A 13,408-nucleotide genomic window follows, 5' to 3' on the forward strand; every position below is an offset into this window, starting at 1 on the left:
CCATTTTTCAACCTGAATCTACTTCATCTTAAGCCAAACTGGGAAGAGTGTCTTTTATTCTCCCTCTTGAGCCCAAACCTCCCTTGAATGTCTAGAAAGGAAACTGGGGGCTTCACATCCTGACCCCAGCAGGTGTCACTGCTCAAACGGCTGAGAAGCTACACGAAGAGGAGGTCACAGTAAGTGACCCTAAAGGCCAAGATGCCAAGGCCCCAACAGTACCCCATGATTTGGGCAATGAACTGCTTTAGGACCTGGCCCTCCTGTGTGAGGTCAGGCCACCGTCGCATCTTGCAGGGATGCAGGGTGAGGCCATTCCCACTGGTCTCCCTGCCTCCAAACAGTCCTCCAACTCAGCTAGCCCAGCGGTCACCAGTGTCATCCTTTGAAATTCCAATCTGACCACAGCCCAGCCCCATCCCCACCCCATTTTAAAATCCTTCAGGAGCTCCTGACACCACATGGAGAGCACCCAGGGTATCTGGATGCCCAGGAAGGTCTCTATTTCCTGGTTTCTCATGTCAGCCTTACCTTTGCCCACCATGGACTATAGCCCAGCATGCCCCTTCCTTGCATGCCCCAAGCTCTCCCTCCTTCTGGGCTCAGCAACAGCCATATGCCATACCCTACTCTAACGTACACCTCGTCGTATGTTCACCAGGGCCACTATGTGGGCTCTGTAGGGGCCTGGCGGGACAAAGGCCCAGCAGGCTGGGAGGGACTGGAGGACCCTATTATCTTTCCGCAGCTGGAGACTTGCAGAGGAGTCCAGCAGCAAGGCACCATTTTACCCATATCCACAGTGACCATTTTGGTTTGTTTTGCTTTGTCTTCCCTTATATTGTTTCTTTGAGTAGTACATGAGCAGGACTAAATCTGTAAGCAGTACCAAGAAAGAAGCAATGACAAGGGACACTGTGCCCAGCCCTCCATCTCTGGTTTCCTGTCTCAGAAGGGGCCCCTCTTACCAGCTGATGCATTCCACCTGAGAGACTCTGCAAAATAAGCACCGTGTGTAATCTTGAGAAATAGAGCCTGGCATACTATATGCGCAGTCCCACTTTTTGCTGATTTTCCTAATTACATTGAGGGCAATGTGACTTTTGATATAAGAATGAGAGACTGTAAGCCTGATATTTGAGATCTGGTTACATCTGGCTGAGAGAATAAAATCAAAAGTGCCCTGCTTTAAACATGCCCTGATTTCTCCAAACATCCAATGAACCTCAGAGGTCTTGCTGGAACCGGCGGTAGCAAGGCTACAAAGCTTCCGTGACCCCTCATGAGCAGTGCTCACAGTCCTAGGAAAACTTCCAGTTTCCAAGGCGCAAAATGGTCAAGCAAGCAATTCACAAATGAGCTCACTGCTGAGGAAAAGGTCATCCCTTTGTCCCAAAGGCCAGCAATGCAACTGGAAAAGACTCTGTGCTAGAAGGGGGAGGCAGGGGAAGTGAGCCAGACACTACCTGAGTCTGTCCATGTCTCTGGCCTGGTCTTGCCACCCTGCAGCCTCTTTGGCTATAAGACATCTCTCTGTCCCTGCATTGGAGCAACTTACTGGGCCCACGGACATCTGCCAGCTCCCATTCTGGGCAAACTATGCCAAGCAAGAGGGTACGAAGTGCGGCTTCTTCTCACGGACTGCAACTTAACAAGCCCCAGACATCCTCCCATTGTTCTGGCTCATTTGGCCTGGCTGGGACAAAGAGTTCCTGTGACTTTTGGAGGAGTGGGGTGTACCCTGGTCCTATGTATTCAGCTTTGGCTTTGTCCAGAGGGTTTGAAATCTTAGGGAACCAGTTACCATGCCGATTCCCCAGGGTCCAGCACCCTCAGAGTCTGTCTCAGTAGGTCTGGGGTGGCCCTGGAACCTGCATTTTTAATAAGCTCCTAGGTGATATGAGGGCTTCCCTGGTGGCTCAGCTGGTAAAGAATCCACCTGCAATGCAGGAGACCTGGGTTTGATCCCTTGGTTGGGAAGATCCCCTGGAAAAGGAAAAGGCTCTACCCACTCCAGTATTCTAGCCTGGAGAATTCCATGGACTGTATAGTCCATGAGGTCACAAAGAGTCGGACACGACTGAGTGACTTTCACTCTGAATGACCTAGGTGATATGAGGACCAGATTTTTCTTTCGTTATTTACTGGGGATCAAATTTTTCACCCACACCCCTATACCCTCCTAGATGAGAAGAGTTGTAGCATGGTGTACACCATCACCTACTAACTGGGGGACCTTGAGCAGCTCACCAGCCTTCAGTCTCCTTATGTGTAAAATGGAGTTAAAAAAGAATCAACCTCCTGGAGGAAGTTTAAATAAGATAATGCACTTAAAACACTATGTGACCGACCACCTCAAAAGCCCTAAACAAATGGAGGGGTTATTTTTATTAATAAGACTTGTTTCATTAAAGGGTAAGCCAGTCAAGCCTTTGGGTATATGTACCCAGTTATTTAAGGCTCTCAGTTATTTAGAATGAATTTCTGCCATACAAGGAATCAGGCCAAGTTTCCAATTCTTTTTCATTCACCACAGCAAGTATTTTGGCATATTTGAGTCTTGAGAAATGGAGATGTCTCTACTTCCAGTCCTTGCTATCTTCTCATCCTCATCAACACTCCTTTCTTACCTCAAACAAACATGCTCTCTAGTGCCCTTCATCCTGTCCCTGTGGGTTGGAAGGGGCAGGGAGGGGGGTGCAGAAGGGAGCTCCTCCAGTTCAGCCACCCTGGCTCCCATCTCTGCCTCAGGTTGCACAAGGCAAGTGTAAAGGGCAGATGCAAAACCAGGGGGAAAAAGAAGGACAAAATGGAGGTCACATCTCTCTTCCCTCCCAGAAAAAGTACAAGGGCAGGGGCGTGTGTGGGTGAGAGAGGTCACACCTGTATCAGTTACCAAGTCTTCACCATGGCCCACAAAGCTCTGACAAAATAGTTCTTGGCTTTCACTTACCTTTCCAACTCCACTTTCAACCGGGTACACTCTGCAGTCACATGGCTTAGCTCCTTGTTCATGCTCTCGCCAGCCTCTGGGACTTTTCACATGCTGTTTCCTTCCTCCTGCACTGCTCTTCTTCCCCTTCACTTAATAACCTTCTCATTCCTCAAAACTCAGCTTAAGCCTGGTTCATTCAGGGAGGCCTTCTCTGGCCAACTTCTCCCCAAACTATTTTGGGATCTGCGATTACATCTTCCCATGGTGCCCTGTGTGTTCCCTTCCTATACCTCATCACAAGTGTAATCACCTGGCCAACGTCTGTTCTCCGTCCCCAACCACTACCTCTATAAGGACAGAGCTATGTCTTCTTAGTCACTGCTTAATACACTGTTGTTGGTTAAACTCAGGGAGTACTACAGTACCATCCTGGAGTAAAATGCAATAGTCTTTACAGAGTTCTCCTTAAAAAAAAATATTCTGAGCAAAAGGCAGTAGACACTGGGTAGGAAAATTGTTATAATTTTCCTTTTAGAAACCCTCCCAGATGGAAATATCTAATTTACAAAGTTCAGTTCTGACGCTCAGTCGTGTCTGACTCTTTGTGACCCCATGAACCGCAGCACGCCAGGCCTCCCTGTCCATCACCAACTCCTGGAGTCCACCCAAACCCACGTCCATCGAGTCGGTGATGCCATCCAACCATCTCATCTTCTGTCGTCCCCTTCTCCTTCTGCCCTCAATCTTTCCCAGCATCAGGGTCTTTTCAAATGTCAGCTCTTCGGATCAGGTGGCCAAAGTATTGGAGTTTCAGCTTCAACATCGGTCCCTCTAATGAACACCCAGGACTGATCTCCTTCAGAATGGACTGGTTGGATCTCCTTGCAGTCCAAGGGACTCTCAAGGGTCTTCTCCAATACCACAGTTCAAAAGAATCAATTCTTTGGTGCTCAGCTTTCTTTATAGTCCAACTCTCACACCCATACACGACCACTGGAAAAACCATAGCCTTAACTAGATGGACCTTTGTTGGCAAAGTAATGTCTCTGCTTTTGAATATGCTATCTAGGTTGGTCATAACTTTCCTTCCAAGGAGTAAGCATCTTTTAATTTCATAGCTGCAATCACCATCTGCAGTGATTTTGGAGCCCAGAAAAATAAAGTCAGCCACTGTTTCCACTGTTTCCCCATCTATTTGCCATGAAGTGATGGGACTGGATGCCATGATCTTAGTTTTCTGAATGTTGAGCCTTAAGCCAACTTTTTCACTCTCTTCTTTCACTTTCGTCAAGAGGCTCTTTAGTTCTTCTTCACTTTCTGCCATAAGGGTGGTGTCACCTGTGTATCTAAGGTTATTGATATTTCTCCCAGCAATCTTTATTCCAGCTTGTGCTTCCTCCAGCCCAGCAGAGAATAATTTTTGCTGGTACTAACTAGGGATTAAACAGAAAACTAGCAGGGCCTTCCAGTGTAGTGCAGTTTCTCAAAGAACATGTGAGGGATATAAAATAGAATGGCAGGAATTCCCTGGAGTGGTTAGGAACCAAACGTGCACTCCCCAGGGAGCAGGTTCAATCCGTGGTCGGGGAACCTCGCGGCATGGCCAAATAAAATAGGACGGCACCAGAGACAGAAGAATTAAAGCATAAAACCGAGATAAAGGTAAACCTCATACCGGTTCCTCAAACGTACCCCACCACCTCAGGTCTTTGTAACGCCGTTCCCTCTGCCAAAACTGCCCTCCCCTCTTTGTCCTAACCTGAGAGAACCAAGTCCCTCAACTCTTTAAGGCTTTCAAACACTTCCAAACTCCCGGCCAACCTCCCTTCACTGAGAGGAGCGTTATAGTCGCTCTCAGGCGCACGCACGCCTGTCCGCACGCACCACGCCGGCCCACGCACGCACCACGCCGGCCCACGCACGCACGTTCGCAAGCACACACCCACCAGCTCACGTGGGCCCCCACCTGGCGCACGTGCCCCAGGAGGCTACGGTTTCTGCTGATTGTTACAAGCCCAGGTTCCTACCTCATCTGAGTTCCCTGGTGACAGGAGAAAATGTTAGTCACTTTCAAAAAGTTCTTCTGCTGAGCCTTTTTTCTCTAGGAACCTCTTTTACTTCCCCATCAAATACCCTGGAAGTTTCATGTTTATTTTTCCATCCTATTTACGATTCTTGCTTGTTTGAAATATTTTAATAATGTCATCAAAGTTAGAGCTGAAATGGTCTCTATTTGGATGGGGGGGCGGGGGGCAGAATTTGTAAAATATGTATTTGGCTGCACCAGGTCTTAACTGTGGCATCTGAGATCTTTCATCTTCCTTGCCGCACTCGGTCTCTTTAGTTGCGGCATGCGGGATCTAGTTCCCTGACCAAGGATGGAAGCCAGGCCCCCTGCATTGGAGCACAGAGTCTTAGCCACTGGACCATCAGGCGAGTCCCTAAAAGTGTCTTTAAAGATAATAACAGCAGCAGCACTTGCCATCTTGCCAAAGCTTACTCTGTGCCAGGCTGTTCTGGGTTCTGTTGTCATCTCCACTTTATAGAGGAGGAAACTCAGGCCCAGACAAGTTCAACAACTTGCCCATTGTTGCACAGCTGGTGAGTAATGGAGATAGTGCCTCTCGCATGAGACTAAGTAGGCACAGGGCCCAGGGCCACAATACCTTTAGAAGCCACAAGAATGTTTTAATTTGTTTCAGAATAAGGAGGAAAAGGAATTCAAAATTTAGGTTGAAGACATTTTTTTGCATTTAATATTAATATAAATGTATTTGTACAAGTGTTGTAAAATATAATTTTTAATAATTTTTTATGGAAGAGATTCGTGAAGGCAGAAGTACCCTAAGAACCCACAGAGGTCATAACCTGACCTTGGTGGAGTTGGAAGTACAATCCAGTAAGTATGCCCCCAAAGTTCGTGTTTTCACTAGTCTAGTCTAACTCCACATTGTTGCTGTTGTTTAGTCACCAAGTTGTGTCTGACTCTTTGCCACCTCATGTACTGCAACCTGCCAGGCTTCTTTGTCCATCAGATTTCCCAGGCAGGAACACTGGAGTGAGTGGGTTGCCATTTCCTTCTCCAGGGGATCTTCCCGACTCAGGGATCGAACCTGCATCTCCTGCTTGTTCGATGGTAGAGATAGGTGGATTCTTTACCACTGAGCCACCTAGGAAGCCCAACCCCTGGTGTTTTTACAAGTGTGAAAACCGCAGTCCAAGGCCACACAACAAATGGATGGTAGAAGGCAAGCAGAGAAGACAGGTTTCCAGGGGCCAACCGTGGTAACTACCCTTGTGGTCCAACAGCACCACCTAGTGGTCTTTCTAGGAACTTCGCTTGAAGAGGGTGCAGGTCCAAATACTCCCGAAAAACAACTACCAGTCTACCCGTGGACTCCATACTCAGCAGTAGCAGAACGCAAACACACCCCCAGAGCAGCCGCAGGGCCAACTGGGCTCTGGCAGAGATGGGCTACATGTTTGGGGACCCTTTCTCCTCTTCTCCTGGTCACACACCACTCCCAACCTTCTCGACAAGTCATGTGATTTGTTCCACTGATTTGTTTCGTCAGCTCCAGGCCAGGGTAATCAAGAGTGGGCGTGTTGTCTCCGGTCCTTCATCCTGTCTTCCCTCATCCCCCAGTTGGGTATAGGGGATTCAGGCGAGGACTCTGAGGCCCTCGGAGATGGCAGAGCCACCAGATAGATGGGGGAAGCCTGAGTCCCCTGATCACCTTGTGGTGGGTGACCCGCTGAACCTCAGATAGCACTGCACTGTAAGAAATATATCTTTATTTTGTCAATAAGTTTGAGCACCTGGGATTCAGGGCTGTTTGTTATAGCAGTGAGGCAACCCTGACCCTTGCAGGTTCTCGGGGTGGGGTGAGGGGAGGGCGGTGTGTAAACATGGAAACGACTTCCTCCCTAAACTGTGGGCTCCACTGGGACAGAGCAATTCTGCTCCGGGTCCCTTCAACCGAATGTAGAGTAAGGACAGGGAGGTGCCCTCCCCTCCCCCCCCACCCCCACCCCCCATGCCGGGCTCCACTTAGCACCTTTAAAGAGCCCCCTCCCCTGCCCCAGGTCTGCTGGTGAAACACTTGCAGCTTCCATTGTTTCCCTCCCAGGAGTGACTTGGCTGGCAACGGTGATGGCAGGGTGGGGAACTCTGCAAATAGCTAGGGTCTCTGAGGGCAGACAGGTCGTAGCAGGTGGGGCCCCCTGAATCCCACCTTAGAGTAGACCTGTGCTCCTCCCCTGCTCGTCAGAGGAGGCAGGGCTGGACAGAACAGAGAGAGGGTGGGTGGGGCTGGCAGCGTCTCTGCCCTGCTGGGTCCACATGGACCACGGGAAAAGGAAGGAGCAGCTTCTGAGCCCCCAGCTCATTCACATCAGCTGGTCTGTTCGCCGTGCAACATGGAAGATGTTACTTTTGATGTAAAAGCTCTTTGTGATGGGCTGGAACCTGGCATAAGTTGGAGGCCTGATGTCCTTCATGGCTTCCCCTGGAACACAACAAGGGCCTGGTGGAGCCGGGGCCACCACGCCTCCTGCCAGCCCAGCTCTAGCCCAGCACAGCATACAGCCACAGCAGCTCTGGGTGCTGGACAGTGAAATGCTCCAGTGCAGTTAGTAGCCCCTGATCCCTATCTGAGGCCCCCCTCCCCTTCCTTCTTAGAATCTACTAACTAAACAGTATGCCTGACAAAGCATAGGAACCTCAACATCCTGCTTTGGCCCCAGGGCCAGGATCTGCCCTGATGGGTGGCACCTAGGGTTCTCTAGTTGTTAACTATTTTGACAGCATCCCTACCCCAAGCTCACTTCCCCCTCATCACATTTCTCCCCTTGTCCAGCGACTCCCCGCCCACTCCAGTGCTCCACGGCAAACACGTCCAGTGTCTTGGCCAAGGCTGAACTAGCTCCCCAAATGCCCACTGGCTGCAAATCCTGCCTGTTGAATTAATAATAAAAATAATACCAGTAACCACTTCTTGAGCATTTACTGTGTGCCAGGCACTAGATGAGTGCTTTCTATGTGTAAAAGTCACTTGGGGCTGACCCAGCTGGGGCCCAGACAGTGTCTTCAACCCCTCTGTTCCATGGCTGTTTACACCCACTGGGAAGACGCAGCTCCTGTCTGTAACTGTTGGGAAGGGGAGACGTGGTCAGCAGAAGGTCTGTCCATCTGTTCCCCTTCTGGCCTATGAATCGGTTGGCTTAGGGGCATGAAGTCAGACACAACTGACAGAATGTTCCGGAGATTCTGGGAGCAACTGTGGCTTCAACAGAACACTATGAGGGAAAACTAAACTTTGTCCTGAACCTGTACTGCCCTTGTACCCAGGGGGTCATTCAGAATCAGCTCCTCTGACCCCAGCGCTTGGGTTGCTGGATAAATGCAGGGTGTCCAATTACATCTAAATTTCACGTATGTCCCACGCCATACTTGGGGCCTACTTACACTAAAAGGTTATTGCTTATCTGAAACACAAATGCAACTGGGCAGTTTGTATTTTAATCTGCTCCATCGGCAACCCTGTGCTTGGCAGTGGCTTCAGAAGCAGTGGGCATGGACCCAGGGGCCCAGCAGAAGAGGAGGAACCGGGAAGCCCTGTGTGATGCCTATCTCGCTCTGTAGACAGAGGGAGTCAGGCCCTTCTCAGAAGAATCTGAAGGAGGAAATTTGGCCTGGGACTCTACTCCAACACGCCGTTCCAGCAGGCCTTCACTGACCACCTTGTGTACTACCAGAGCAGCCCCTTAGCCTCTATCTCTGTCTCCTGATTTACCACTTCTTAAAGCCTCAATTGTGACCCATGGACTGAACCGATAACATCAGTGTCAGCAGAGAGCTGGTTAGAAATGCAGAATCTCACCCCATCCCTGAAATTCATTGAAAGATCACAACCCACATTTTAACAAGATCCCCAGGTGATTCCCCAGGTGACAATAAAGATTGAAAAGCACAGTTCTGTAGCATGGACCACTGCCTAACTCTACTTCATCTATCTGTCACCAGCCTTCTGTGAGGGGCCATGTCTGTCTTGCTCTCTGCCAGACACTCCAGGACAAAAAGAGGAGCATATATGAGGTGCTCAATAAACATCCGTGGAATGAATGAACCAGAATTCAAACCCAGTCTGATAATATCAACCTGCATAGCTCTGTGCCTGTTGGTTCACTGACTCATTTTGGGGCAGAGCTGGGATTCAATGGCTCCACATCTCCCTCTGCTGGCTGCTCTGAACACGATTCTACCAGGATTACATGCAGAAGGAATGTGTGTCCTTCCCACCTCATGCAGCTTTCTGAGAGCTAACTCCTGCTCAAGGTGTTCTCCTACCAGATTTCCCCCAAAACTCTGTGGCAAAGGAAGGGAAGTACTTGTTTGTCCCCATTTTTTGGATGTGGAAACTGAGGCCCAGAGAAGTTAAGGTTCTTGCTTGAGCTCACACAACATGAAAGTCGTGAAGCCAGGATGTGAACTCACACTTCTTGATTCCAAATCACATCCTTATTCCCTAGTTCATATTCATTTCTCCCACAGTCCCTGAGTGCCAGCCCCAACCTGGGAGCTGGGAGGGCATTAATGACCTTAGTTAGCTAAGAAGCCCTGGAACCTCAAGGCCTCACCAGGCTAGAGGGATGCTCAAGGAATGGCAATGGTGCTTGCACAAACTCAGAAAGCTATGAGCGCATAAAGATGCGCTCATCTGCCTGGAGGTCACCTGGAAGACTTCTCAGAGGAGGTGACATCTGAAAGTTAGCCAGCAGAGGGAGGGCAGAAGAAAGACCAGAGTGTAAGAAATCTGGAGCCCTGCTTAGAGCATAGTGAACCAGAGGAATGTGATGAGGGGCAAGGCTGGGCCTGCCTGCCAAGGCCTGGAATGGCAAGAGGGTGGTGGCCCTTACCCATGTGCCAGCCGTACTCCCAGGATGACACTATTGGGTACAGAAACTTCTCCTCCGGCTTCTGCCGATACCGCTCCTGGAGGCACAGGGCCCGGCCTTGGCCGTCGTGGGAGGTGCCTTGGAAGAGCAGCTGCAGGGTGCAGGGGGGGGACCTGCCTCATCCCTGAGCCCACAGGTTTGGTTTGATCTGCAGGCCCCCGAGTTGCTCTTTGGGCCTGCCAGCCTCTGTCTACCTTGGGTGCAGGGCCCTGGACACCCACTCCCATGGACAGCTGATCCTGGAGCTCCCTGGTCTCTGGCCGTTAGCAGGTACCTCCTTGCTGTCAGGGGAGCTGCTGGCCTGCGATGGCCTCACTCCCAAGGCTGATCAGAAGGGGGCCTTCTGAGGCTGCTTCCTGGGCAAGGCTCCCTCCTTCAGGTGCTTGTGGCCATAGTTGAGGTTCCAGGCCACCCGAGCAGCAGTCTCCTTGCGGATGTGCTCCTGCCAGCAGGCTTGCTTCTCGGAGGTGAACAGATCCTTCATGGCAGTGTGGGGGAGGGGCCGGGGAGGGAGGAAACATTCTGCAGCCTGTGTTTGCACCCCCTGGGCCTCGTCTCCAGGGATACGTGCAGCCAATGAGGACTGAGTTGCCGAGGCCCTGATGGCAAGGAGGGGCTGGGCTGCTCGGGGCACTGGGGGGCCATCCTCAGGCAGTGGGACAGACAGGACCGAAGGCCACAGCCAGCCGGGCTGCCTGGCAGGGGGCTGCGTTCTCCCCTAAAGGAACCAGGGCCAGCGCCTTTGCCCTTCATACCCAGAGGATCCCCGGTGACACACAAGGTTCCACAGCCTCTATTCCATCTGGCAAACCCAAGTGTACCCCTAACTGTGTGCCAGGCACCCAAGGGAGTCTAAAAGAGAGGTCCGGTCTCCACTCCAGGAAACTCTGGACACATGGCTGGGAGCCAACCCCTCACACAGCTCTGCCACCTGACAGCTACACGGCCTCATCTGTGCAGTGAGGTGATGGTGGGAACTTAAACGCTCAGACAGTGACATTAGGACCGTGTGTAAACAATGGGAACAGCGCCTGGCACAGAGGGAGCCCTTGGTAAATGTCAGCTGATGACTAACAAGTACCTGCTAGGTGCCAGCTGCTAGGCTGAGCTCCACAAGCCTTAAACCACCCACTCGATTCCTGGGGCTCTCATAGCCTCCTCAGGTGGGCAAGGGGAGGCCTGAAGAAATACTATGCCCTGGGCACACTGCCCAAGGGCGCCAGGCCCTGGGCTGGGGGCCTCACTGAATAACCCTACTCAGTGACTTCTTAATAGGCTCTCTTATGCCATTTTTCCAGGTGAGAAAAGTGATGCTCAGCACTGTTAAATGGTCGCACTGGGATTGACTCCAAAACCCACAGCTCCGTTACAGACCCTTCTGTGAGACAGGCATCGTGAGAGAGGCACAGACGGGATGGGGTGGAGGACCCACCAGCGGGACCATGAGGTCAGCCTCCTGGACCCTCACACTCTGCCTCCCTGTACCAGACAGAAGTTTACCCACAGTGCCCTGAGGCCACTCACCTTTCTGCTCTGCTGGGTGTGCTCTCGTTTATTCAGTCAACAGTCACTTTCTCTTGACCCTGTGCCAGGCACCCAGCCAGGTAATAAAGGTAGATGAGAAGGGACAGAGCCCACAGGCTTTCTGCCCTCAGTGTTTCTCTGTCCAGGGGAGACAGATACATAACCAGATGGATAGAAGGGTAGGCAGGGAATTAGGGGGATGGTCTGGGTAGTCTTCCTGGAGGAGATGTCCTTTGATTGAGACCTGAACCATGAACACCAGTTCATTGCAACTCTTGCCATGAGGCAGGTTAAGTAAGGATAGAGGGAGGCAAGTCTAGAGTTAGGGGGTTGGGGGTGCCAAGACCCTGTGGTCAAAGGGTGCTGGGGTGGAGAACTCAAGAAAGCGTCCGTGGCCCAGACCGCCCCCACCCACAGACTGGTTAGCCCAGGTGCTCAGAGCACAAGAGGGTGGAGGCGGATATCCCTCTCCCTTGGAGCGTCGGAGATCCTGCGCCTTCCCCACCACCAGGGCTCCCCACGGTGCCACAGTTTGAGTGTCTGAGGCCACCCCGGTGGTCACCTAGGTGACAACAGCCCAGGCAGCTGTCCTCTCACCCAGTGGACAGGCCTCCCACCTCCATGGGAGGGTGCAGAGGCACCCCTAAAGTGCTGCCTTTCAGTGGGCCCAAGGACAGCCAACCACCCACAAGGCGACCGGCCTTCAGATTCTGTTCCCGTGTTAAGGTGTCCAATCTGGGCGAGGCCCCTTGGAACAGCTTCAGGACCCCAAGTTTTAGTTTAGACTTCCGGAGTTTTAACACAGCCTTGATCATCACTATCCTTTCTGAGCCCAGGCACACTCCCCTGTGTGCAGATGATCCTAACAGTGCTTAGCATTGTTATTTATATTTTTCTTACTCTCGATTTTGAAACTGATTTGTAAGCCACCAACAGGGACTTCCCTGGTGGTCCAGTGGCTAAGACTCTGTGCTCCCAATGCAGAGGGCCCAGGTTCTATCCCTGGTCAGGGAACTAGATCCCACATGTTGCAACTAAGAGTTCGCCTGCCGCAACAAAGATCAAAGATCCCACATGCTGCAACTAAGACCTGGTGAAACCAAATAAATATTAAAAAATAAATAAAAGCCACCACCCACCCCTGGGGTGTGGGGGCAGCCCCCAGGCCTGCCTCTGGTCTCTGGGAGCAGGGTCAAAGGTGCACCTGAGTCTCCACCCAGCCTTCTGGCCACACCCCAGGCCACCAGGGACCCATGCTGTCCACTCCCACTGATGACCCCACCCTAATCCCCCACCTGTAACTTTGTCCAAGGGCCTCTCCTAGGACTCAGTACATGTGTCTTTAAAGTAGCTTCTCCTGGAATTAAGCTCTCAGAAGAATCATTTTAGGCACTGAGCGAGTAATAATCATTTTGTGAACCTTGCCAGTGATATTCTTTACGGCATCTTGTTGGTTAAGCCTAAGAGCACTCTACGGAGTAGGTCCCATTACCCCATGTCACCGGAGAAAATCAGGGAGGCGCTGTTTTCTGTGAGTGTGTGCGATCGGCCGAAGGTCACGGATTTGAATCTGCCCGCCTGTGCTAATAGCCCCCATGCTAAATGGTTTCTCCACAAACCGTGCTTCCCCCGTGAGGTACCCCTTCCACTTCACCTCGGGCAGCTGAGTCTCCTCAAAACTCACACAGCCCCTCTCCCGGCAGCTCAGGGTTTGCCTAGGTCAGTTGGGAGATGGATGTGTTGTGAGATCTTTCTGAAGATTCATCCTAGAGTGGACTTCCCCATTGTCTCCCCATTTTATGGATAAAGGCACTGAGGCACAAGAGAAGGTAACTGCCTGAGGTGGGCGAACTGAGACTGGAATCCAGACTTCCTGACCTGCTGCTTTCTGAGTGTTTCTCACACATGGGTTTCCTGTGAAGCAGGCATTTCTGGGGCTTGGTGCCTCTGCCAAGGCTTCCTTCTCTGCTATCGCCTCACTGGCGCCCAGCA

General features: G+C 51.4%; 1 non-coding gene across 1 annotated transcript; it reads left to right on the forward strand.

The window, feature by feature from the left end:
* Positions 1-12,357: 12,357 nt before the first annotated feature.
* Positions 12,358-12,430, forward strand: TRNAG-CCC (transfer RNA glycine (anticodon CCC)). Its single transcript has one exon. It is a non-coding gene; the product is annotated as a tRNA-Gly (tRNA).
* The last annotated feature ends 978 nt before the right edge of the window (positions 12,431-13,408 follow it).

Source organism: Bubalus kerabau, chromosome 20 (assembly GCF_029407905.1).
Source record: "Bubalus kerabau isolate K-KA32 ecotype Philippines breed swamp buffalo chromosome 20, PCC_UOA_SB_1v2, whole genome shotgun sequence".
Lineage (NCBI taxonomy): Eukaryota > Metazoa > Chordata > Mammalia > Artiodactyla > Bovidae > Bubalus > Bubalus kerabau.